This window comes from Pleurodeles waltl, chromosome 8, assembly GCF_031143425.1.
Source record: "Pleurodeles waltl isolate 20211129_DDA chromosome 8, aPleWal1.hap1.20221129, whole genome shotgun sequence".
Taxonomy (NCBI): Eukaryota; Metazoa; Chordata; class Amphibia; order Caudata; family Salamandridae; genus Pleurodeles; species Pleurodeles waltl.
Window position 1 is genome coordinate 845,821,965 of NC_090447.1, and position 26,162 is coordinate 845,848,126.

A 26,162-nucleotide genomic window follows, 5' to 3' on the forward strand; every position below is an offset into this window, starting at 1 on the left:
TCTAAGGCCGAGAGTCCACAAAGAGCCTGCTGCCTGCCTGGTACTCTGTGGTGATCGGAGCTGGCACCTCCCCTGCTTCACCCCCCTCACTTTAGTTGCTCACACTTACATGGCTGCGACTGACCTCTTATCCTTGTCGCTCACCTCTCCTCCATGCCTGTCTCCTTCTGCCTTCCTCTTGCTCGACTGACACTTCTCTCCTGCTCTCCATTGCATTGCCATCCTCGGATTCAGTGCCCTCGGACTTGGCTTCCTCTCTGAGCGAACCAGGACAAAAGGTCTACTCCTCCTTTGAAAATAAATAAATAGAAAGCATAGAAAGCATACATTACTACATAGGAAGATAAAATGTATCATATACAAATTCTTCTTGCTGATAAAAAGGCTAAAAAGTCATGGCCTACACATCAAGCAAGGCAAGAATATCCTGCCTCCGAAGCAAATACATAGAACAGACATAGCTGTGAGAGAAGAGGACCTTGTGCAACATCGTACATGGGTGCTATCAATAACTATAAAATAATAAAATCGTTCACAGTAACAATTTACCCCACATAGGTTAAAGCCTAAAATTTATTAAAAATGAATTGATTTGTGCTAAGATAAGGTGCTTTTTTAAAAGGCCCAACAGCAAAACAGACAGCCAGCTCCGATAACATATGGAGAAATAAAAAATCAGGTCTATGTTGGTGCAAACCCTGATTTTTAGGGATTGACAGCAAATACCTGCATCGAAAGGGTTCATAATACTGGCAAAAAAGGAAAAAATGCTCCAAATACTGTAGAGAATAATTATCACACGGGCAGACCAAAATGGTGCTAGGGTCGAATTGGCCCAGTGGGAAGCAAAGGTGAGACCTAACTAAGCCCAGTCAAAACATTTTTAAGAGAGCGCTTTCCCATGAGTTTCTAATTAATGAGAGGTTGGGCTCGGTTACAAGGGAGGTCTTAATAATCACAAAGGGCCATATGTACGAACACTTTTTCCCATAGACACAGAATGGGTGAAAACCTTTGCTACATCTGGCCCATAATCTCTCAAGGTTGGCTTCCCATGACCACATTCTCTCTCACTTCCAAGGCATGCTTTGAGAATAACTCTTTAACATGTACACGGTCACTTTTACTAACTTGTTAAGGAGAATAAAACAGGTCTGGCATACCTGGGTTACAGTGACGCTCCTAACATAATCTAACCAAGGGATTTTAAGGCTAACCTCATAGTTAAGGCAATTTTCAATTACATCACGACTGAAGGCTGTATGCTGGCTACTCCAGACCAACATCCAAAAGGGGAGTTGAACAAGTTTAATGAAGTCCTCTTCATAGCCTAGGTTCAGCTTTTCATGAAAAAAACTACAGCTACTGGGACCCAGGCCCAGCATACTTCTGCAGAAGCAATTCTCCTCTTTCTGGAGCTTCAAGTAGTCCTGATAGTCCCAGATGGCAGCACCAGAGGTCAGAACAGAAAATCAGTTCATTCTATAGACTTCCAGTAATGGCAAGATGGGTTTCGTGCTAACACTTGCAGTGAATCTGAATAAGTTCTCACAAGTCTAATTAAAACACAGTCACCGATTAGCAAGAGAGGATAACCAACTATTCTGTGAATCAAAGGTGAACCCCAAGTAAAGCAACTCGCTAACTCTGCTGATGATGTTCACCTTGATGGATATCGGCTTAATTTTGAAGGACTGCCTCCCACATGCCATATAATGCACCTAAATTATATTTGTATCCAGATTCAACTCATCCATGAATTCTACAAATGAGTCAATGAGGACCCTGAGACCATTGGGGGTGCGGGAGAGTAGAATCCTGTCCTTAATATTTATGCTTGATGGGGTTTGGCTACTCTTCACACAGCAAATAGCATCAGTTGGCAAAGGGTTTGGCATAGCACACAACCTTACATAAAAACTTTAAATGCCCTAAGCCCTGCAGCAAAGTTCTCAAATCACTCTTCTTCCACTGAAGGAGCCCTGCCTTTTTTCTAAGAGGAGGAGTGTGGCTCTTCTCCCGGGTTGTCCGCTAAGGCCTCTAAGTCTTAATTTTTTGAAGGAGCAGGTATAAACAGCCTCATGGGCTGCAACGGGAAATTACAGGCAATGACAGTCACCAGAATGTCCACAGATACCGACATTTTAGACCTGCCTTAACCCTCTGGCTACGCAGGAATCCCATCATCATGACGGAGCCACAGTCCCATCCTCCTGACCTCCACCATGACAAGTGAACATAGGTAACTTCATGGCGCTCCCCATGTAGTTATCCCTTCCCTTTTATGCACAAATGAAATAGAATTTCCTCTGCCCATGCCCCCCACTTTAAACGCTTACTCTGCGGCTGACTTTCTGCATCTTCCTCACTTCTGCAACCACCAAGGGTGGAAAGAACCATTCCATTAACTCTGCATTCCATATCTGCCTACCGGATTTTGCATGTTTTAAGGCCAGAGAGTGATAATGTAAAACAACAAGATTCATGCAGGAACTGTTCTCTTCTACAATAAATTCACTATATTTTAGATTTTTTTCTTGTTCACAGTCTATAGCCCTGTGAATTTGAATGATTTTAATTCAAAACAGAGATTCCTCATAAATAAAACAATCCATTGCTTAATTTGAGACAGTGGTTTCCAGTGCTTGGTACCAGCACCTAATTCTCAACATTGACACTAATGACAGTCGGTTTACCACATTGTGGTGATGTCTGTCTAATTTTGAGATTTTGACAGCAGTATTTAATACGTCAATATACATTAGAAATTAATAATGCCTGATGCCCATGTCATTGCTATAGCTTAAGCTGGACTGGAATAGTCTGCATTGTTACACATTCAGGAGCGCCATGGTTAGTAGTTGTGCTGGTACTGTCATTGGCAGCGCTGGCAGGGACAATGGGTGGTGCAGGTTGGAGTGACCTGCCTAAAAGGGCCCTGGCACTTGCCTTTCTCCAAATTAAGCACTGAAACAATCACAACTCAAAATAAGTGACGGAGGGACATTACAAAAGTGCATGGACTTGTTCTACTTGACAGATGTTTCTATTAGCTAAATTACTGCCGTGTATTCCCCAAGGACATGGAGATCATTTGACTCCACGGTTCAGGAATGCATATTTTGAAACGTTTCCTTCTTCATGCGGTCGTGCTAGCCATGTGATAATTGAAATGTTTTGATTATGGTGAGGAGCGTGTAGGACTGACGTTCGGTGTCTATCCTCGTGCCTGGATGTAATAAATTTTTTTAGAAGAGAAATAAATGAGGTGACAACAAAAGACACGTTTGGTATCATTGTAAATTAGATTCAGGAAAACCCCAGCAATGAATTGCAGATTGGAATTAATTCAAATACTAACACTCTACATAAATTTTACAAAAATACAATCATTGTGAGAGGTAATATTTACTGGTGTTTATTTTGCATGTGAAACAACCAATCAATAATAATTCAGGGAAATAAAACTCTGGCATTTAGCACACGAGTTACGCAGACAAACGCTGCCTCTCATGCAAGAGAAAGCCCCTAGTTGCTGAGCTCATTAGGGACCTTTGGTTGATCTGGCGTTACAATCTAGTGAAGGGGGATCGTCAAAGACCACTGATTAGGGCGCCATTTTCTCAGCGGGGCTCCCAGGGCTCTTGGTGTGGTTGCATACTGAAGATAGGCTAACAACCTGCCTGGATTCCTGAAGGAATTCAGGCTGAGGGGCGGGTGATGCTGCTATTGCTGTTGGTAATGCTCTGGAGAACAGTTCAGTTCAGTATATATTACGAAATCAGCGCAAGCTGCCCTGGAGCATGATTGCTTCGAAGCTGGGAAACACCTGCACTTAGAATGTAGCTAATTCCTGCAGCACAAGGTCACAAGCGTCAAACCTCAAAATTCGCCAGTTCTCCATTTTACCTGTCTGGTATTATTATTATTATTATTATTAATATTATTATTATTGTTCGTTGTTGCTTTTATTAGCATTATTATTGCTATTAATATTCGTAGTAGTATTGTTGCTGTTATAATTGTCATAATCATTAACTATATAAGAATAACAAAAACAAATGAAATAGTAATCATAACGGAAATAGTAATAGAGTTAATAATATTAATAGCATTAGTAATAGCAATAATTACAACAATATTATTGTTGTTATTGTTATCAGGATTTCTAATGTGTATTTTGCCATCCTAAGTCTCTTCAGAGCTTGTGAGTCCATGCCGTCCTGGACATTGCACTACACGAATTCCAAGTGATTTCAGTGGAACCTATTCGATAACATACATGATTTTGTAACATATAATATCTAAGATCGTCTGAAATGGCAAAGTGGGTTAATTCAAGGCTTTGCATACTTTTTTTTACAAGTTATGCAAGCTTTTTGACATGCCACACCTGGGATGTTTTCTGTAATGAATCAGGTTTTTCAGTCCTTTGGGGCAGTGGGGAATTGTTCTTACCTTGGCTCAGGACTATGAGCGGCAGTCGTTTTACTACTGCCATTCAGCAATGATCACATGCTTGAGCCGCTTCTCATTGAACTATGGGGCAAATTTATACTTTGTTTGCACCGTTTGTGCATCATTTTTATTGACGCAAAAAGAGTGCAAACTTAACTCCATAGTTATATTTTGACACTAGACCCCCATCCCAGGTAAGTAGGGTAAGTATAGGTAAGTATTTGTAAAAACAATGTAAGTGTCATTGGGGGCCTTAACAAGGAGCCCTCTGCATGGCACTGGGTGCAATGGCCAAACTCAGTTGACGCTGGTCCCCCATGCTGGCCATTGTGGTGGTAGGCATGGCTCCTGTCATGTGTTATGAACGGTTGTGCATCAGGAAATGACGCTAGGCTGGTCAGTGGCATTTGTTTTTGCCTCTAACCAGCCTAGATTCATAGTTTGACACTCAACCTCCATCTGCGTTAGCGCAGTTTTGCATCAAAAAGTATAAATATCCCCCTATATATTTAATGCCTTTTGCAGAAAGCCACTCTTAACAACAAACAATTTTCTGTCAATGGATGTCCTGAATTTCATGGGCAGTGAATCCTGGAGCAGAAAATTAGCACTATCAATGGGTTGACACACAAAAATACATGTTTTACAAGGGCAGGATCCTTCGTCTGCTTTCATGGAGTACACAGTTTGCCAACTTAGCAGTCAAATGTAACATTTTCTGCCACTGATAATGGACAACTATGGAGATCATTGAACTGCAGTCCCCATCATGCATCTTGTCATCGTTGTTTAATTAAGTATGTTGGTTTCTACCCGTCGGTGTTTCTCATGTTTTCATTTCATTGCAATGTGCAAATCCCCACGTATGTAGCACATAGATCCAGTTAGACATCATGTTGAAACCGGAAATTCCCCAAAAGCAGTGACCATATCACAGAATGAAAGCCAAGAACTTTCCAAAGGCGAAGTTAGGCATAAAAGGTGGAAAATGAGGGATGTAATGATGGTGCAATGGGAGTAGAAAGCATTAGTAATGTGAATCCTGTAGTTGAACACGACAATGGAGGCCTTCAGATCGCACACAAGTGATGACCAATAAGCCCAGTATTTGTCCCTGAAGCACCAGCTGTCATGTACCCAGGAGCCATTTCAGCAAACAACTCTAGGTTTGGTGCCCTGGCCATCAGTGGCATGGCATACACACTGCTAGCAGCAAAGACAAGGTTTAGAGGCCGATTTGCCAATGAGGCCCATAATCCTGAGTTTTCCCTTACCTGTTTAGTGTCTATTAAGAAGTCATATATCAAACATAGGCCCATATTTATACTTTTCTAGCGCTGCATTTGCGCCTCTTTTTGATGCAAAAATGGCGCAAACTTACAAAATACAATTGTATTTTGCAAGTTTGCACCGCTTTTGCGTCAAAAAATGACACAAATGCGGCACTAAAAAAAGTATAAATAGGGGCCATAGTTATATGTAGGTGCTGCCCAAATGCCCTACCCCCCACAGAATAATAAACCATTTGGTTAATACTAGTGTTTCATTCTAAATATGGTTAAACTTAGGGTTTGGTGGAATACGTGGGCAGGGGCTAATGTCTAGGCGTTTATGAATTTAATGAATGTCTGAATTAAAATATCTCTAGATTTCCTTATCTTTGTGAATGGTGCAGATGGTATGCAGCATTTCCTGGAGCCTTGATGATGTACTTTTTAATTCAAAAAAGTGTACTGAGCATGACATTGATTTGCAGTCATCGTTATCATTAAGAAAGCTATTAATTTACTACCCTTAGATGTATTCTTTGAATATCTGTGAACAGATTGCAGTATAATATTTTACATATTTCACGCAGCACAGACCTATGTTTATGGAGCACCAGAGTGCTTTAAAAAGAACATTTTATTGCAATATCTGATATGTAGAAGTGCATGTTGTTCAGGAATTAGTTGAGGCCAGATTATGACGAACCAAAGCCAGATATGAATTAATTTTATGTACTCGTCAGATAGACTTTGCCGAAAATTGTACTGTGCAAATCAGGCAAAAATTATTTCAAACATTACAGATCATTGTAATTTGGAAGTGAGTAAATGAATACATTATCAAGTAACATATGAAATAACAGTAGTAATTTAAAAATAAATGCTACCACCTGCATCTTACTAAAGTAAGCAAGTTTTGACTTCATGTCTTTACAATTTCAACAGATGTACAATTTCAACAGATTATTATGACTTTCCAAGTATGGCAATATCCACAATTTACTTTCTTTCTTTCCCTATTGCATATGGCAACAATCTTACTCTGACAAAAAAACATTCCAAGATGGACTCTCAAGTGTCCACACGCATGCACATACACGGACAGCCATAATGGTCGTAGAGTATGACAAACCAAGCAAGCAGTTGCACGACCAGTAGGTCTAACTCTACATAGCAAAAGCAGGGGATATTGATGTTGCCATTACCAAATTGTTTAAAATCCTATGTTTTTTACACTGCAAATTTGAGATCCCCCTCTTCTAATCAGTTACTCATTTCTTTTCAAAGTGCCCATAAGCCTGTTTCCTTTCCCACCTTAGTCCATTGGATTAAATGGATCATGTCCTTAGCTAGAATTAACATGAATTCCTTTGGTTCCCATTCAACCAGAGGGGCTATGGCCTCTCGGTCTTACTGGGCAGGTGCTTCCTTACACAACAAGTTTGCAACTTTACAAGTTTATTGATAAAATGTGTGGTTATTTAAAACCATTACACTATTATCAAAAGAAAACTAATTTGTCTTGAAATGCTTAGTTTACAGTATACTACAGTTCTTCCACACAGCCGGCAGTACTGTGACTAAATAAAGTCCCGACTTTGGGGATTTTCCCCAGTGCTTATATCCTTTACCCACGCAAGGGCCTGCTTCTGCTAAGCAATTGACCTCACAAAATGGTGGATAATTAAAACCATTACACTATTTTTAAAAGGACAACAAATTTACAGTACAAAAACAGTTCTTTCACCCAGCCGGCAGTTCTGTGACTAAACAAAGTCCCAATTGTGGGGAATTTACCCTGTGCTTATGTCCTTTAAACATATAAGAGCCTGCTTCCACAATGCATTCAACCTCACAAAATGGGAAGAAGCCTTAAAAAACAATACAATTCCACGTCTGTTAAGTTAAATCCATCTAGTAATACATCCTTCCCTCACATGATATAAAAGATTACTTGATTGCATTCTTACCACCTAGAAAGTGCTAGGGAGTTCCACCCCACCCGGGCGTCGTATTGACAATTGTTTAGCAGCGCTGTACTCAGTGATCCTGGATTGGCGTCTCCAAGTCATGTGATTGTCAGGTGTCAGCACGCGTTTCCCAAAAGCTAGTTTACAAAAGTCAAAAATTTTACTCCTCTACATGCCAAAGGGATTGGCGAGCCCTCGAGTCAACTTATAAGTGCTTGTCTGCAAGTGCATATATTCAGCTCCAAGAATATAGGCTTAGCAGAGCCTTCGTTTGAACCATTACTTTTGGGCACGTGCACATGAAGTGACTTACTGATTCCATTTTATAACCATTTAAGCAGCAACTTAAGTCTGAGATCGCACCCTTCCATGCTGGTAAGAGATCTTTGGATTCGAAAAGCAAAAACAGAAGAGCATTAAACTCTGTTTGGTTATGTGATCAAAGTGAGCTGTGATATATGATTGTGGTCTCAGATTAGAATAAGAGTTTAATACAGTCCTGGTGTGCCGCCTCTTTTCACGTGTGTCTCAGTCTAGCATAGCACATTGTCTCTTTGATGAGAAATTGCATATCTTTGTGAAGGTTGCTTGACCCATCTTAGTGCCCCATGCTTTTTGCAAATCTAATACCGTTAGGGCGTTGTCGAGTTGTGAGCCCCACGAGTTTGCACATTTTTACTCTATTTGGGCTTTTATCTCCAGCCAGAATAGTCTACTCAGAGATCCTTGCTCTGCAGCGTGAGGTCGCCAACACAGTTTCATGAAGGTATTGAGATGTTGATATTTGTGGTTTTGAAAAGCTAAATTCCAAAGAGACCTGGGCCATTGAAGATGCTTTGGAGAGACTAAAAACTGCTTTGTAGGCCTTTGATTGCAGCTGATTTAAGATAGTTGTTTTCTTGCTGTACCATATTTCCAAGCTCTGAGTCAATGAGGGTAGCAGTTGAACCGCCATTCTGGTTAAAAGTTGACTGTATGATGCGTCCTTTAGTTTCTTTTTCAAGCGCTTGAAGGCAAATATCAAGGTCTGGGCTTTTGCTTGCATTAACGTAAAGTGGTTTGCATTCAACAGGTGATGCCCCAACGTGATGTCCAAATATTTGTAAGATTGCACCAACTCCACCTGCTCACCTTTGATAAACCACTTTTGTGCCTTGTATTTTGAGTCCGTTAACCACACTACTTTGGTTTTCTGCAGATTCAGCTCTAGACCTTGTTGCTCAATAATGCTTGCCAGGACATTGATCAATCTTTGCAGCCCATTTGGGGTTTGCTTCAGAATGACTATATTGTCTGCATATTGCAGGCATAAGATCGCTTCATTTGCCAAGGTTTGAGATGAGAGTGGCCATTGACTTCTTTCTGATGACTGTTCATGTCAGCTAAATACAAATGAAATAAACTTGGGGCCAGGACACATCCTTGTTTCAACCCCATATTAGTGTTTATTTTTTATGTCGCTCTACTGCCATCTCTAGTTTTCACCTGGGCCCACTTATCGGTATATAAAGCTATAATTGCCTTGAGCATATTCCCTGGCATACCCCATCATTCCAATTTTGACCATAGGTATTCAAGTGGCACTCGGTCAAATGCGGACCTGAGGTCTATAAAACAAGCGAATAGCCTGGATTTCCTCCTTATTGCATTTTCATCAAAGTTCCCAGAGTTGCTAGATTGGTGACTGTTCCCATACCGGATATAAACCTTGTTTGTGTTTTCTGTATCAGATATTTCTCCTCCGACCAACCAAGGAGGTCTTGTAAAATAAAAAAGGCATAGAGTTTTGCTTCCACGTTTATTAAGGAGATTAGCCTATAATTAGGCAATGTACAGCTTCCGTTTTCATATATTGGATGGAAGATGCTTCCTTTCCAAGATGTTGTAATGCTTGAGCATAGATGTAATTGAAGAGGGGAGCTAACTACTTCCCCCAATATCCCACGTTTTATTTAAACAATGCATTTTACAGCCCGTTGGACCGGCTGCTCCCTCAAGCTTTAGTTTTTTTATGATCCCCTCTAGTTGTTTGATATCTGTTTGACTCTCTTCAATTTTTGCTTCGTGTAGCTTTGTATTGGACACTTCCCCTGGGTCTTCAGCTGCCCAATACTTCCCTTCCGTAATTTGTGCAGATAGCACTTTATTGTTTTGGCTTTGTTTTTGCTTTAACTTCTGATTTCCCAGAGGAGTGTCCATTTGCCACTTCTCCTCTTGATCCAACGGTTGACTAGTGTCCCCTGTTTTCTCGCTGGAGCTGAGAAGCATGTACATTTCTTGCACATATACTATCTATCACTCCTCTGCTATTCCTGCATTTTGATGTCTATTCTTGCCCTTTATTATTCTGTTTATTATACCCCAACAATTTTTACTGTTAGGTTGTTTACTGGCCCCTAGACATTTTGCCCAGATCTCGTCCATGTGTCTCCTTTTTGCCCTCCAGCAGCCTTTTTTATATTCTTTTCTCATGGCCATCAGTTGAGCTTTATCTATCTTCACTCCTTTCTTTGCTTCTGCTGCCAATTGTCTTGTTTCCCTTGCTACTTTCCTTTTGTTATCACACATGGCTTTATTGAACCAGGGTTCACTTCCTCCTCCTCCCTTAAACTTAGATACAGCAATTTTCCTTTGTTGATCCTGCTTTACTGAGAAGTTCATTTGTAAGTCCTTGATTAGACCTTGATTAGGGCTAACCATGACTGGAGTGCATGGGCATCTTTAATTCTCCTCTGATTGTGTACACACTGATAGACAGTATCTATGATTTGTTCCAATATTGCTCCTCACCATCTCAATATGTTTAGACCATGGCTTTCAGGTCTTTGAATTAAATAACATATTGTTCTGTTTTTGTGCAGTTTTAGATCAATACTAAAAACCTGTGGAAAATGGTCTCTTTTGGGGTGAGGGTGGATTTTAAAGAGGGTCACCCAGGGGCAGATGTCAGCACTCACAAAGGTAATGGTCTATTATTGATTGTTGCTCGAGCACGTGATTGCTACTGGGCAGTCATCCCTTGATTTCCTATTCAGGATTATCAGCCCCTGTTCCTTCAGCTGTCTTAGAAGGCTTACGGCATCTTTTGAGCCTTGGTTCTTACTATACCTTGTAGATCTCCTGGTCCAGTGGTTATAAAAATGGGTGTTAAATTCCCCTGAGATGAGCATGGGCACCCCCTGATACAGGTTTTGCCATAGCTTTATTTGGTTTGTTAGTGACACCATCCTTTCTTGTTAACTTGCTTTGTCTGGGTGAATGTATGTATTGATAATGAGCAGATCGAGGCTTGCTGGCATTTCAGTTTTACTTTTGAGTTTTATGCCTTGGAGCCAATTCATTACCAAGTGGATGTCTTCAAACGACTACTTATACTTGTGGAGATGTATACAGACATGCCCCCCTTTGAGTGGCTGTGATTTGTGGATTTTTCTGCTGGTGTGTGGTGTTCCAGAAAGCCTACTAAAGGTGTTGACATTAGACTCCATGTTTCCTGGAGTAAAATTAGATCAAATTACTGAAGAAAGGACATTGTCTTGTGATCTTGCTGCATTGCTCCAAACCTGCGAACGTTCTATGAGCAATACAAATGTGCTCCTGTTTTTCTTTTTGTGAAATTGCCTTTATAAAAAAAAAAAAAATCTTCCTTTTTGATGCAAAATGCATCAGGCACAGTGGGTGTCTGGAATTAATGGAATCCAGGAACAATCCTGCTTATCTTTTTCTGTGGATTTGGGCTGAATTTGGCTGTGTCTTCCCTTACATGGGTCTGCTGCCATTCTTGCCAACCAATCCTGTGAAGAACTTCTTGCCTCCTGCATGACCGATTTTGGATCTTCTTCTTTAGTTGAAAAAGACAGGATCCAACCCGACCTTTGCAACAAGGGGTACGGATATTTGGGTGGCTAAGGTCTTTCCAGCATAATACCCCAGGTTTCAAAATGAGCGCTGAATGAACAAATCAAATCAACATTTTTGTTAGATTTCCAAGTTGTCAGTGTTAATTCGGTCTGATGCCATGTGTCTTCTGGCCGAAATTCCACTGCTAATAGGTCTGGTGATCTTATGCCTCCTAATTCAGGTATCTCCCTAAACAACCTTAGCATGTTTTGTCTATTCAGCATGTCCTGTGTTCCTTGGGAAGGAAATCAGGCTGGTAAAAGAGCTTAGTCAGACTCTACTTGATGCCGCTGGGTGAGTTCACGTAACAGTGGGAGGGGGGGGGGGGCGTTCTGGTATGTTTTATTGCATGATGTTTCTTGTCCACCCCAATCTGAGTTATACTGGGAGGGCTGTACCTACTCCAGGGTGTCATCCTTTTGTTTTGGCTTGTGGCTTGCTTGTTGAACCAGCCTTGTTGATGTTTTTTTCACTGGGAGCCTCTAAATCTTTTGTGTTACAGATTCGACCATGCCCATTTGTTGTTACTGATATTGAGTTACATTTGTCCATGGTTATTTTTCCAGGATTTCGGGAGGCTGCCTGAGAGAGTCTAGGTCTTTTACCCTGGTTTGACTCACTTTTATCTGTAATTTCTGCATTTGGTGTTACTATTTATTCTCAGTGTACTTTTGCTGTTGTTTGCTCTTGTACCATGATCCTTTTTAACTGACATTATGTTCCCTTGTGGTTGTGATGAATTGCTTGGCGTGGCATGTTTGCCAGTACTCAACTGGATGTAACTATTATTTTCTTTCAATATAGCTATTAGTTGACCTTGTGTTATGGTCCAATGTGACTGATTTTGTCACCTCAGGTAATTCTGGTGACTTTCTTGGCGTAGGAGGATGAGCTGAAGTCGACCGCCCTCTCCCATCTGCACGTGCAGGTGTTACATTTATGACTGAGTAATTGAGATTTTCCTAGCCTTGGTGTACGAAAGGCTAGATTTTATTAAAGGCACAGAGGCAAGTATCATCCCACCACTGGTTATTAACCCTCCCTGACCTCCTCCTGCAGTACCAGCACCTTCCTGCAGCGTTGGATCCTCCTACTCCTGCTGGTTTGATTTCACCTACACAGGATACAAGACATCTCTATGGACTTTTATACTTGAGTCGCTCTGATGTTCCCCTCTTCCATGCTGACTGCTCACAGATTTTTTCACCATGTTCATTACCTTTTGTTCCATTCTGTTATTTCTATACCTCTTTGATTACTTGCTTCAAGAAAAGAGGACTTGTTGTTCGCAGTCAACATAATTGTTGTGTTACTTGATGTCCTATTGACTGTTCCAATTGTGATATCATATAGTAGTTCTGGTGTTTGTTTTTTCTGGGAAACATAGTTTTTGGCTTGGTTACTGTATAAATAAAGCAATAAAAGATTGCATAATACTCGCCTCCGTGTATTTAATAAAATCCAGCTTTCTGACACCAAGGTTATGAAAATCTCAATTTGGTAAAACGAATACAGATGATAAACTATAAATCTTGGTTCTCAAAACAGGAAACACATAGTAGACCTGCACCTCAACATTGGTATATTACACGCTGTAACACTTCCATATAGTTCTGACCATATACACTGCTGTTTTCATCCATACACTTCCTAAAAGGGAGTTCCACTCACAGCTGTCTACCGTGTATTATATGAACTAGTGAATGTCAAAGGATAACCATTATCCTTCTTTTGTGTTTACAAAGCAAAAGGCTTATTTATTCACCATTTACAAGCTGAAAACAAATTAGACAAAAATACTGCATGTTTACATTGAGCACGCCAATCCTCCTGAGAACAACACAATCAAGAATGTGCTTGTTGAGTGCATCTCGGTGACCTGGACAGTAGTGACATCAATGAGAATTTTAAAACAACAAAGGAAGTATAGTGAAATTCAGCTTATTGCTTGTAATGCTCTGAGAGTATCATAAATGGAGGTTTCAGGGCATAGATACGCTATAAAAATTGTATACATTTTTCACAGGTCCAAGCAGTTGCCGAGTTCTTCGGGTGAACAAATTGGGAACGTTTAGAACAGAGTGAATTAAAACTTTTACTTTGTCATTTTAACTATGCAATTATTTTGTGCAGTAAAATCAGACCCGGAAGGAAAACATTCTCTGCGACTATTTCGGAAAATTAAGTGGGAAAAACACACGTAGCACATGAGCTGATTTACAATTCCAAGAAACTGCTGTAGAGCCACCAAAATGTGTTTTGGAAAATGATGGAATTTTGTGGCACAGGTTTCGGTTGCTAATTCTCCAATTATGCACCATGGACAATGGTTTATTAAATTCATCAACCAATTATTAAGCCAATTCGTTGTATCTAAACGTGATTAGAAAGTATGGATCTATGTTTGCAATGCAATTTGTTTGAATATCCAGCACTATACGAACAGGTATGCTTTTTATACTTTTGTAGTGAATAACTATTTTGAAGTTACAGTTATTTCGTGAAATTATTCACAAGTCTTCCCCACTGTGAAACAACCTTTTTTCGCAATTTCCCAGAACATTTTCTCACATCATTGGTTACAGCAAATTATTGTGTCATTTTAAATGGAAACTACTTTGCAGCACAGAGGAGCCTTTTCTTGGCTCCCCGTTAGTCTGTGATTCTGAAGTTTAATATAATGAATTCACACTGTATTACTATTTGGAGCTGGATGCTTAAGACGATCCTTCGCTTAATATACTCAATTTTTAATAACACCACGAGAGAATCCATTTCACTGTCACGATTCCAGTATGTAATTGATGAAACCTAGCACCAATCAAGCTTGCAAACAGAAAAGTAGTTTGTCCAGGCCAAGGCGAGATTTTATCATCAATTTCCCAAATTTTAAATTATGCAAAGTTCATATCACGTGGAGTCTGCGAACTTTTGCCCATGGCACACAGTCCAAAAGAAAATGTCTTGCAGGTAACATTTCCTCCCATAACCAGCCTCTTTCTGGTATCTCATATATTTTTTAACAGAAGTTATGTCTTAATGTTCAACTTCCATACGAGTTTCTAGCAAGAGAAATATGCTCATTTTGTGTCATTTTCACGACATTCACTTACACTTCTTTCTTAAATATTCTGCATAGCCCCCAGCACTATCTTTTGACCAACATTGAGTGATTAAAGATAAAACGTGGAACAGGAAGCAATAATATGGAACAATTTTGAAATATCGTGGATAAACACTTATGCAGTACTCTGTTTTGCGTTTAAGGAATAAAACGCCTGGTTTTTACCTACAGATTAGAGCTACGTGGCGAACAAGTACTGTCTGGTACTTTTACAGGTACCTTTTCACTTCTTAAACTATTGTGCAACTATCACATAAGCTACAACAGAAAGAAAAGGTGCAACAGTGAATTGAGAAAACACAACATAGAGCTGAGTTTCACTTTTTGTGCTGCTAGTTTTCAAATACAAATAATTGGCCTAATACATTGACCATGGGCAGTTGTCAAATAGTCGTGTGTACATGTCTTTTTGGTAGATCTCCCTGAAGCCCAGGATTCTCCAAAGGACTTGCGAGTTAGTGCTCACATCGCCGTTCAGAACTCAACCTATGTCAGCAAAGTCATGAAAATTGCATCCATGTACTGGATATGCAAACCAAAAATGTGAGAAAATCTTAATACATAGTAAGTCTCTCAGTTTTATAATTTTACAGATCTGCTAAATATTTGCACTCCTCCAGTAAAATTCACAACTTCTCATTTATTTTTTTCAAATATCAAAAGTACCTTGATGCGTTTCAACAACTTTATCTTCATATGGGTCAGACTATGAAACTTTAACCTTATATCAGTCAGCCGACATCACTCCCAAAGTCACATCGTTGTTCAACATTTAAGACAACATTTAAGACAAGCAAAGTGTAACTAAACCACTTGATGTCAAAATCATTCGGCTTCAGATCACTGCCAAAACCTGTCTTTTTCACTTTTCAGATAGCCCAGTTACAAACTTGCACTGATACAGAATTATAGCCCACAAAAACAGATGTACGAAAGTCATCACATGGGACTGACGATGGAAAGCATGTCACAGTGGAGAAACAGCCCAGATGGCCTAAGGGCTATTCTCCTGACCTCAAATCCCATCACTAACTCTACAATTTGCAGACATCCTAAATCGGTGCTAAAGATGACTCAGAGATTAAAAATGTTTTCCATTAGCCACACAATACTATACATGTATTCCTATGGATGTGCAAGTAAACCAGCAAAAAAAGCAAAATCTTTGAGATCCATATAAATTCTCAAACACCTTTTCCCTCCACATCTTAAGTGCAAATAGCACGGGCTCAGCCAAGGTCCTATTCATCCCAGTTGAGCTCCAACCATAGTGAGGAAGTCCTGGTAATACTGGTCTCCCTTAAACAAGGGTCTTTCGATGATTGTTACCCTGTTTTGTTTTCATTCTTAAGGAAGCAAAGACTACAATGCCTCACTGATCTTATGAACCTATCACTTTCTTCAGGCTGCATTTCTGCTACGTTAAGGTTGGAAATCATCCTCATTTGAAAAAAACGTGGACTGAACTATTCCAGACTGTTTTGTTCTATCACTCTGATAGCAAAGCGCTTGAGGAGATTGGTGCTAGAAGCCTTTCTACTTTCCTTGAAAAGGAAGGCTTGCTGAACCCATGGCAGAGAGGCTTTGTCCTTGAGAGAGGAACCGAAACAGCCACTGTTTTTGTGGCTGAAAAACGTTTTGCTCACATTGATATGGTAAAACAGCTGGTGTCATCCCAGCTTGACCTCTTCACTGCATTTGATATGGTTTGATTTTTGACTCTTTCAAGAAGGCTGAGAGTTGGGCATCTATGGTATTGTGGAATGCTGAGTCATCTACTCCCTCAAAGATCACCAGCTCTCTTATTCATTTCCATCTTTCAAATCTAACCTCTCAGTCTTGGGTGTAGGGTCTCAAAGGGCTTAGATCCATTCCACATTCAGTGAATTTGTCACCACTCTTGGCCATTTTGTCCTTTTCTGCAGTTATAAAGCCATCTGCTTTCTATGCCAATGATACTTAATTGATTGTCCAGTTTTATCAACAGGCCTCATCACTCGCACCTTCCCTGCTTTTTTGCTGGGAATCCAAAACTGGACTGGCTCAATTTATTTTCAGACTAAACCCAAATAAAACAGAAAGCATGATTGTTGGTAACTAGCCCTTGAATGATTCTCTCTGGCTTGTAATTTTAGCAAGCACCTTAAACCATCCTACAGTATCAAATCCCTATGGGACTATCTAAATCATGAACTTTCCTTCTTGACCCTGATTAAGACGATTATTTCAATTTCAATATGTTTTTTTGTTCTCAAAACTCTATGCAAATTGCTACTGTACTCTTTATGCACAGTTGGTTTCTGGATGTGTTTTGCCACATCTAGTCTACTGTAATAACTTTTACACTGGTTTGCCTATCACTGCATAAAGAAGCTGTAAAAAAATCACAACACTGCTGTTGATAAGGTTGCTCATCTTGATAAATAATAATCATAGCCCTCATTATGACCCAGGCTGTCTTTTGACCACCAGGGTTAATGTGGCGGTACATTATGAATGTGGTGGGTTGGCTGCGGCCAATCCACCACGTCTCCACTCATACCGCCATTGCAGTGTGAACCTTTGGGCCGGAGATGTATGTCTCTGACCTGGCGGTCCACAGAACACCTCCGGTGGCATTGTGAGCAGGCCTACTTACCGCCATGGTTTCCGCAGCGGTAGCACCACCACAAAAACCATGGCAGTAGCGCTACTGGTGACAGGGAATTCCTTCCCTGTTACCAGTAGACAGCTCCCCCACCCCCCAGCAAGCACCTGGCCTCCCACCCCTCCAACACATAGCACCCCCCACCTTCTCAAGCCCTCCTTGCATACATGCACACATACATCCACACGCACCACGTATACACCCATTCACTCACACTTCCCCATACGGATCCACTTACATCCATACACGCATTCACTCACACATACTCACACGCATTCAGGCATGCATACACACAGCCATGCAGACACGCACTCACTTCACCAATCACACACGCACACAACCACGCATACACCACAACACTCACAGTCGCATTCACACACCACACACACATTCTCACACACACGCAGACACCACACACTCACTCACAACTCCCCCCACCCTCCCACCCCCTCCATTGTCGGATGCCCGATTTACCTTGTTCGACGAGGAGATCGTCTGACAGGGAAGGGGCACTGCTACCGCCAGCACCGCCCCACCAGCAGAGCACAGCCAGGCAGTGTGAATGGTCATTATATGGCTGGTGGCATTATAATGGTGGGACGGTGCTGTTGCTATCAACTCCAGAACACCACCGACCGCCAGCATGGATACTGCTGGATTTCCGCCCAAATTGTGGTGGAAATCCGGCAGTGTCCATAATATGGAGGACGGATGTTCGCCTCCATGGTGGTATATTGGCAGCAGTCACAGTGGTGGTAGTTGGCGAATACCGCCAGTGTCATAATGACCGCCCATATCTCTAAGGCAAATAAACAGATTGTTGACTGTCTATGGCAGTGGTTTCCAACCTTGTGACTTTTCTGGACCCCCACTTTATCATTACTGGATCTTGGGGACCCACTAATCATTATTGGAATCCGGGTACCCCTCACTGATTCTTTACTGAAAGCGGCCACCCAAGCTTAAACAATACACAAAAAATACAGAAACAAGCATTCCATCACACATACACATAAATGATAACACCTTTTATTTAATTTGCAATCAAAATAAAAACAGGTCATTTTAATAGTAAGGTTGGACAGATAGCCCTGTCTGACAACCTTATTTGGCATAACAAGTCCAGTCATCCCATGAACCTCGTTTCTACTAATAATATCCACTAATGTAACACCCTGTTTTTGATCCCCTGTTTTGGCTTTTAAATTGCTGTTGATCACAACAACACAGAAGAACGCTAAAACATATTGCTATAGGATGTGAAATGTTTAACTATAGACCTATAATTGCATTGTTACACCTAACATATTTTAAACAATGAAAAGTAACACTTTGGGTTTATTTTTGGGTGTATATTTGTGAATAAATCATAATCATCATCTGGGGGCAAGATATGCCTTACATTTTAACACTCAGGTGCTCATTATGACTTTGGCGGTCTAAGCAGAAGACCAAGGTCTGTGCGTGGGCCAAAAGACTGCCAGTGTCAGCGGTCGTTTTACGAGTCACAAACTGCAGACCGGCCAAAATGAGCCAAAAATCCAACATTGTTGGCCTGACCGAGGGCGGGAGAGATGCGGTTCCACTGCTAACAACGCCATGCCGGCAACATCCCACCCTCCAAATTACTACCTACAAATCAGCACAGAGGTCTTTGCACAGCGGTAATCCGTTGGCGGTCCGAACCGCCGCGGTCAAAAACTCAACTCCACCAGAACAGAAGACCACATTGGACAGTACGACTACCCAACACCTGACACACATACACACACCACACACACCTGATTACTGCACTATAAAACACACACCCATACATACCCACAACCCCTTGCATCCACAATTTTACACAGAGAAACTGAAGAACGCACAAATAGAAGACACTGCACCTGGATACCATAGGCACCACCACACCTAACACTAAGCACACACTACACCACTGCACCCCTGCACACAACAAATACGTCACCACTGCACACAACCACCACATACCACAAGCACACTAAACAACACAACATAAACATCCACGATTCACAGACAAGGAGTTGAGGGTCACGGTAGATGAAATCGTCAGGGTGGAGCCACAACTGTTTGGAGCACAGGTCCAGTACACATCCATAGCCAGGAAAACTGAGTTATGACATAGGAATGTCGACAGGGTGAACTGAGTAGGAAACCATTCAACGCACAAGGAAGGACCTCAGGAAGAGGTGGAAAGACCTACAGGGGAAGGTCCGGTCCATGGCAGCAAGACACCAGATAGCCATTAACAAGACTGGCGGTGGACCCTCACCTCCTCCCTCAGAGTTAACATTGTGGGAGGAGAAGGTCTTGGCTATCCTGCACCCAGAGGGCCTGACTGGAATACCAGGAGGACTGGACTCTGGTAAGTCAACAACACTCCCTGGGCACCATGTACTCCTGCACAGCATGTACTCCCACCACCCTTACACCCCCTCACAGCACCCTTACATGCATCAATCCACCCTGAACCCAATACTCTCCCCTGCATGCCACACCTCCCCACTACCACTAATACCACACAGGCCCACCAAGTGCACGGATATCTCCCACTGTAGCAAGTACTACAGCTACGACAAGGCAACAATCCCCACCCTTGTATAACTGCCAATTCCACTCCACATTAGGACACCTGCACGTATAACCATGTCACCCCCTTCACCTACAGGATACTTGGACTGCTCACTAGTACATGGCAATGACAGCATTGATGACCACAACCTACTATACAACAAGCACAAAACAACACTATCCATCAGCCCTTAAACATTGCCAGTGGTCAAGCAGCTGTCATTGCCATCACTGTAAAGCACTTCAATGCTTTGATTGCAAACAACCATGTGAACAACAAGTACATTTCAACAATGTAACACACTTCCTCTCCATCCACAGGTATCCCTATTACTGCCACCCAGCAGAGGATGCCAGAGACAGACAGTCAGCCCCTGGAAGTAGGCCCAATTGAGGACTACAACTCTGGATGTCTGGAAGCGGATGCCTCACCTGATCCATCCGGGATGACTGGTCAGTCTACCACCACCAGCCTCACCCTGCCCATATCAGAGTCCCCCACTTCTGTGGTTACTACAGCACAGGAAACCCCTCCTCCCCAAACCTGTGTCCCAAGGACAGATCAATCTATAGTGTGCCCCACACAGTACAAGGTCCTGAGTCGACCGCTAACATTCAAGACAATGAAGGTCCTGGTGTCAGTGGGAGTGGGCACACTTTGCCAGGGTCACAGGCACAGGGAGAAAAGGGCAGTGGGAGGGCAACTGTGGGTCAAGAGGTGAGGCACCAACAGGACACGACTGGCCAGGAGGCCATCTCCAGAGTCCTAGGACCATACCAGCAATCCTAGGGCAGGATGGATCAAAACTGACAACCTTGCAGGAGAACCAGAGGCTGCAGAGAGAATACCAACATGAGGCCATACAGCAGTTGCAGACACACAATGCCAGCATGGCCTCCATTTGTAGGGTGCTCACTGAACATACCAGCATCCTGCATGTGTCCTCCACCCACCAACAGGCCCCTACCAGAATCTTATCAACACCTGTGCCATCTACATCTGCCACAGCTGCTGCAAGGGAGGCCCAGCCAGAGGATCCACAGGCTATGAACACCCATGCCCCTGCAGCAGAGGATCCCCCACACAAACAAGGTCATCCATCAAGGCATCCTGCAGGACCTGAAGCCAAGACCAAAAGGAAAAGAATAGCAAGTCGAAGACACACAGGTCCTGAATGGGCAAATGCAGCTACAAATGAATGGCAACACAAATTTATGTCTTTTTGTTTTGATAGAGACGTTCCGAGTCAGTACTTTGATGTAACCTGAACAAGATCAAAAGACTGAGTTGTTGAGCTGCAAAAGGAAAAACCTAAGAAAAGACTGTTGAAATAAAACTGGAAGAGACATTGATAACCGGATATGACCATTGAAAACCCAATGTGACAAGCTGCTAATCGAATTTGACAAAGGGAAAAGAGTTCCTGGATGTGAAACTGAACTGTGAGAAAGAATTCTTTTTTTCCATTTTTGATTTTTTCTGTTGCACTCTATCTAAGAGTTACTTCTACTTTCTGATTCTTTACAGATCATGACTGAGTTAAATAACTAAATTAGAAATGTTAGGTATTGTAGGTATTTGAGTGTGGGGCTAGCAATTATGTGAGGAATAATGTTTATAATAATGATTGTGGGAATGTCTGTTCGTGAAATGAAAGAGGCTACGATTGTTTCCGTTCCTGAAACTGCTACACTAACAGCTTTAGAGAGGTTTAAGTTAGATGAGAAATACTTGCATGACTATACCTATGCACAAGGAGAGCTTTCTTCTAATGTATTCTATTGCTTGTTGAGTGAGTATGTTGAGACAATGGATGCAAGGAATTGTCTTGTGTGTACGCAAATTCCTTCCTCCGTGGAAGAAGGGGTTACATACCATAGTCTGCCCTTAACATATGGCATAAGCTGTAGTCTGCTACTAACAAGATTCTATAAGCAAGAGTATATAATATTTTTACTCCAACTATGATATGGTATTTTCATTCATTCCTATTATTAGACATCTGAATAAAATAGCTAAAGAGCATGGAATAGTATTAGTTAGAGGCTTCTTTGAACTGATATTAACCTTTGGCACTGCATACGCTCACAGAAATAATCTGACATGTTTACTTATACCATTAGAAAAAAGCTTTATAGGGCATACTGATGATAGAAGAAAGTAATTGAAGGAGGAGTTAGAGAAATGATTAGAAACGAGAACTTATAAGAATGATTATGCTTACACTGCTATTAAAACACAAGGGAAATTAGCTTTAGATGCATTACATGTAGGGAAGCTTTGTGTATATATAGACCAAAATCACGCACTGACACTTTATTTGTGGAACAAGTGAATGTAGGCATGTGTTTTTGTTTCAGAGTAAATGGACTTTTATGCTGAATGGTCAGGACCCTGCGATTTCTGAGATTTACTATATTTGTGGAATCAATGCTTATTACTGTCTTCCTGGAGGATGGTATGGGACATGCTATTTCGGGATAGTTTTCCCTAAGATTTATCAGATAGATGACTTGAAGAAGTTTTACAAAAGTGACTGAATTACATCATAAGCGACAGAGGAGGGAAAACTTCTCTGCAATTGTAGGGGATATTTTTGGTGCACTAATTCCTTCGGTAAAAGTTATATTGAATGCAATCAAGATATGAAAGTTGTCTACTATTGTGGATATCATGCTGACAAACTTTACAGGGGCAATACTTCTGTTAGATACTTTTAGCGAAAGACGGCGGAGTCTGTAGGATGATTAATGCTAGGCATTGCTGTTCTTATGTACCCAGTAATGATAAGAGATTTAGGGACAGATGTACCAAAGGGTTTTTCCCATTCTGTGTCAATGGGAAAATGTGTTCGTACATATGGCCCTTACTTACTAACTTAACTAATTCAAGTACGGATTTGAAGGAATTGAAGGAACCATGGGATTGGCAACAGGTTGGACAAGGATTTGCTTCAGTAGGTAATAGGTTTAGTCAAATTTGGAATGGGATATTATTGTAAATTGTACAGGGAATATTAATTGTGATTGCTTGTATATTAGGAATATGGGGCATATGCAAATTATGGCAAAAATTTAAATTAAGAAAATCTAAAAATAATCAGAGGAGGGAAGAACAACTTAGAGGAAGAATTTACAGGGACAATTTGTGAAGGAGGCAAAATACAGCAGAAACTGAATTGTAAAAGATTGGTAAAAGAAAGGTGTGATGACATATTTAGTCATCAGAGGAGGTACTGTTGAAGCAGATATGCTAATTAAGAAAATTATTAATGATGTTTGTGTGTTTAATAATGAAAATGTGTAGAGAAATTAATCGTAGAGAAAATAATGTGCACGTTTGAAATTGTGCCCTCGGGGTACAACCGCCATGTGTACTAGATTGTACTAATATAACTGAAACTGTATGAAATAATGAAAAATATATGAGTAAAATGTAGTAATATGTCATATTGAAATGTATAACCTATGTTTTAATTTAATTTGTAGTATTAACTTAGCCGAACTTAAGGCCTAGTCTCCCTAGGCCTCGCACAACAGAGAGCAGAAACAATAATCGCATTTGCAAAGAAGCTGCTACGAACTGGCCTTGACTCACCCGATGTTAAAGTTGATTAGCTAGAATTTTCTGCAATGTACCGGCAGCAGGAGATGATGAAGACAATTTGATACAATTATGTGTAGGGAAGACTGAATGTACTTTCCCAGGACTTGAACAATGAAGGTAGACCCTAATAAAAAGTCATGACACGGGGCAAGAATCAGGAGATACGGGGAGAAGACGAAGGAGAATTGATGACGTCAGGAGACGCTGTCCGAGGTTCTGTCGTTGGACTCATACTCTGTGAGTCTGATGCGTGGCTGACTAATTGATGACCTGAAGACGAAGACTGACTTGTTGATCCATCCTGGATAGGTAGCTATGAAAATGTGACTGACAAATTGTGCCTTTTCTTCTAGGTACCAACTGCGCTGATTATAGACTTCTCACTTAGATATATTTTTTCCAAATTAATGTTTTTGCTAAAATGTTTTTGCATGAAGTCCCACATGCTTATGCTAATCTTGGCCAGGTAGGCTGTTAGGGGTGACGTTGACAGTTGCACTTGACTGACTAACTAGTTGTTGAACTCTGCTATTAATGCTGATATTATTGAATTGTGTAGATGCTTTTATGCATTTGGTTTTTCGTCAAGTTATGTTATGATGTTTTCATTAACGAAACAATAATTGAGTGAATTGAATAAAGATTGAACTAACGGATCATTTAGAATTGTAATCAATAGGGAAATAAAAAAATTGTTTAACTCATTACTGAGTTGTGGTTATTCATAAGTAGATGGTTTTGAGCTGTTCTTTTATAGAATGTTTCTTGATTATTGATATTAGTTATTGATTACTAGCCACTGCATGACTAGGATACTCCATGCGATTCAAAAGGTTAATCGACCTACACGCGTCCCCTTGTAAGTTTACTTACTAAGGACCAGGCGCGCTAGCAATATTTAACCCTAGCGCTGGCACACCTCTTGTTGCACCACAACTCTTGCGATGCTAAACCAATTAATTTTAACAAAAAATATTTCTGCAGGAATATCTTTTATTTTGTAATTGTTTTTCATTTAAAAAAATTGGCTGTATGCAAAATTAATTGCCTTGAAAAAATGTACTTTACTTACGATAAACAATTATTCAATTGTAGTTTCTCCATGTCAAAATTTCCATTTTAGATTCTATTACAATTCACACTCTGATTTACCTCATTTCCATTCAAGCCAAGCCCATACCAATGTGTTTTTTGCAACACCTACTGCTGTTTCAATGCTAATGGAAACGTGCATTTAAAAAAGTAAAAGGAGATCAATATTAAATTACGTTGTATTGGTCTTTAATTTGGGGGTGGCTTAAAACTGAATTAATCATACGGTCACCTGCTTCCAAAACAATCTGAATATGTAATTACTTTACAACTGAATATGCATAATGGTGAAGTAGAAACAACATTTTCATCTTCAAGAGTAATCAAAAGTACCATTCACCACAGTTTGTACAATGAGTCACATGCCATATCCTCAAAACATTATGTTAGGTATTACCATTTCAAATGTATTCAAATGTGGTTGTCAGAATTAGAGTCCTTTAGAGATATAAAGTACTATTTAGAGTTTGTTGGACTGTAACTCTGACAATAATCTGTGGATTTCCCATCCACCATATTACAAGTACCATAGGCTTTAATGCACTTGTAATAAGGCAGACGGAATATCCATCATGCTTGTGACAAGGTAACTTTTATGCATACCCTTTCAATAATTCTTCCAGAATTTATATTTTTTTAGTCATGCATCAATCTTTGGTTTAGGTTCTAATATAAAAGCACACAAAATATCCTCACACTAACTCATAGTTACAATAGTCTTTTATTTATTTGTCATTAACATGATATTGAGCAAAATTATATTTGCTCAATTTGTATTGTTATGATGCCCTTCTATTCAAAATCCCAATTTAAAGTACAAACAGCATCTTTTTCATAACGTATCCCTTCCTGTTTCAAAACATTAAACATAACTTTAAACTCCTGCTTCATTTTTTTCACTGGTAGGTTTCAAACATACTTCATAACACAAATCTCCCCTCAACAAACTTTCTATTATTTAAAAAACTTGGCTTGATAGCACTAGCACATTTTAGACTACATGGGTTATCTCTTGTCTGAAGGTTAATTCAATTGTACTGATTTTGTCACTACTTTATAAACATATCTTATGGGTTGACTTTTGTAGATTGACCAAGTTTACTTCTCAATGTTGATTACTAAAATATCTTCATACTGCATTATTACCTCAAAATGTAATTGTTAGACCTGACATCCTTGGTTTGGTATCCCCCCAAACTGTTTGCCTTCACACCTGTTTGATGAATTTGTTTTGTTGGTCTTAGTATTGTGGGCACTTTACCACTGATAATTGCTGCTAGAGTGGGATCATTGACAGAATATCAGAACCAAAAGTATTGTGTGGACCAAAATATCGAGAAAATAAGTGCAAATTCAGAAGTACAGATTTATTATTCTTAGCTCTACATCTACATACCTTGAATATTTATATCATCAAGTACAAATAAGTGGAGTTATAAATAATTAAACCTTGCTTACCTATAAAAACTCTCCTTCATTATATTTTTGTCCTCAATATTCTTGACAC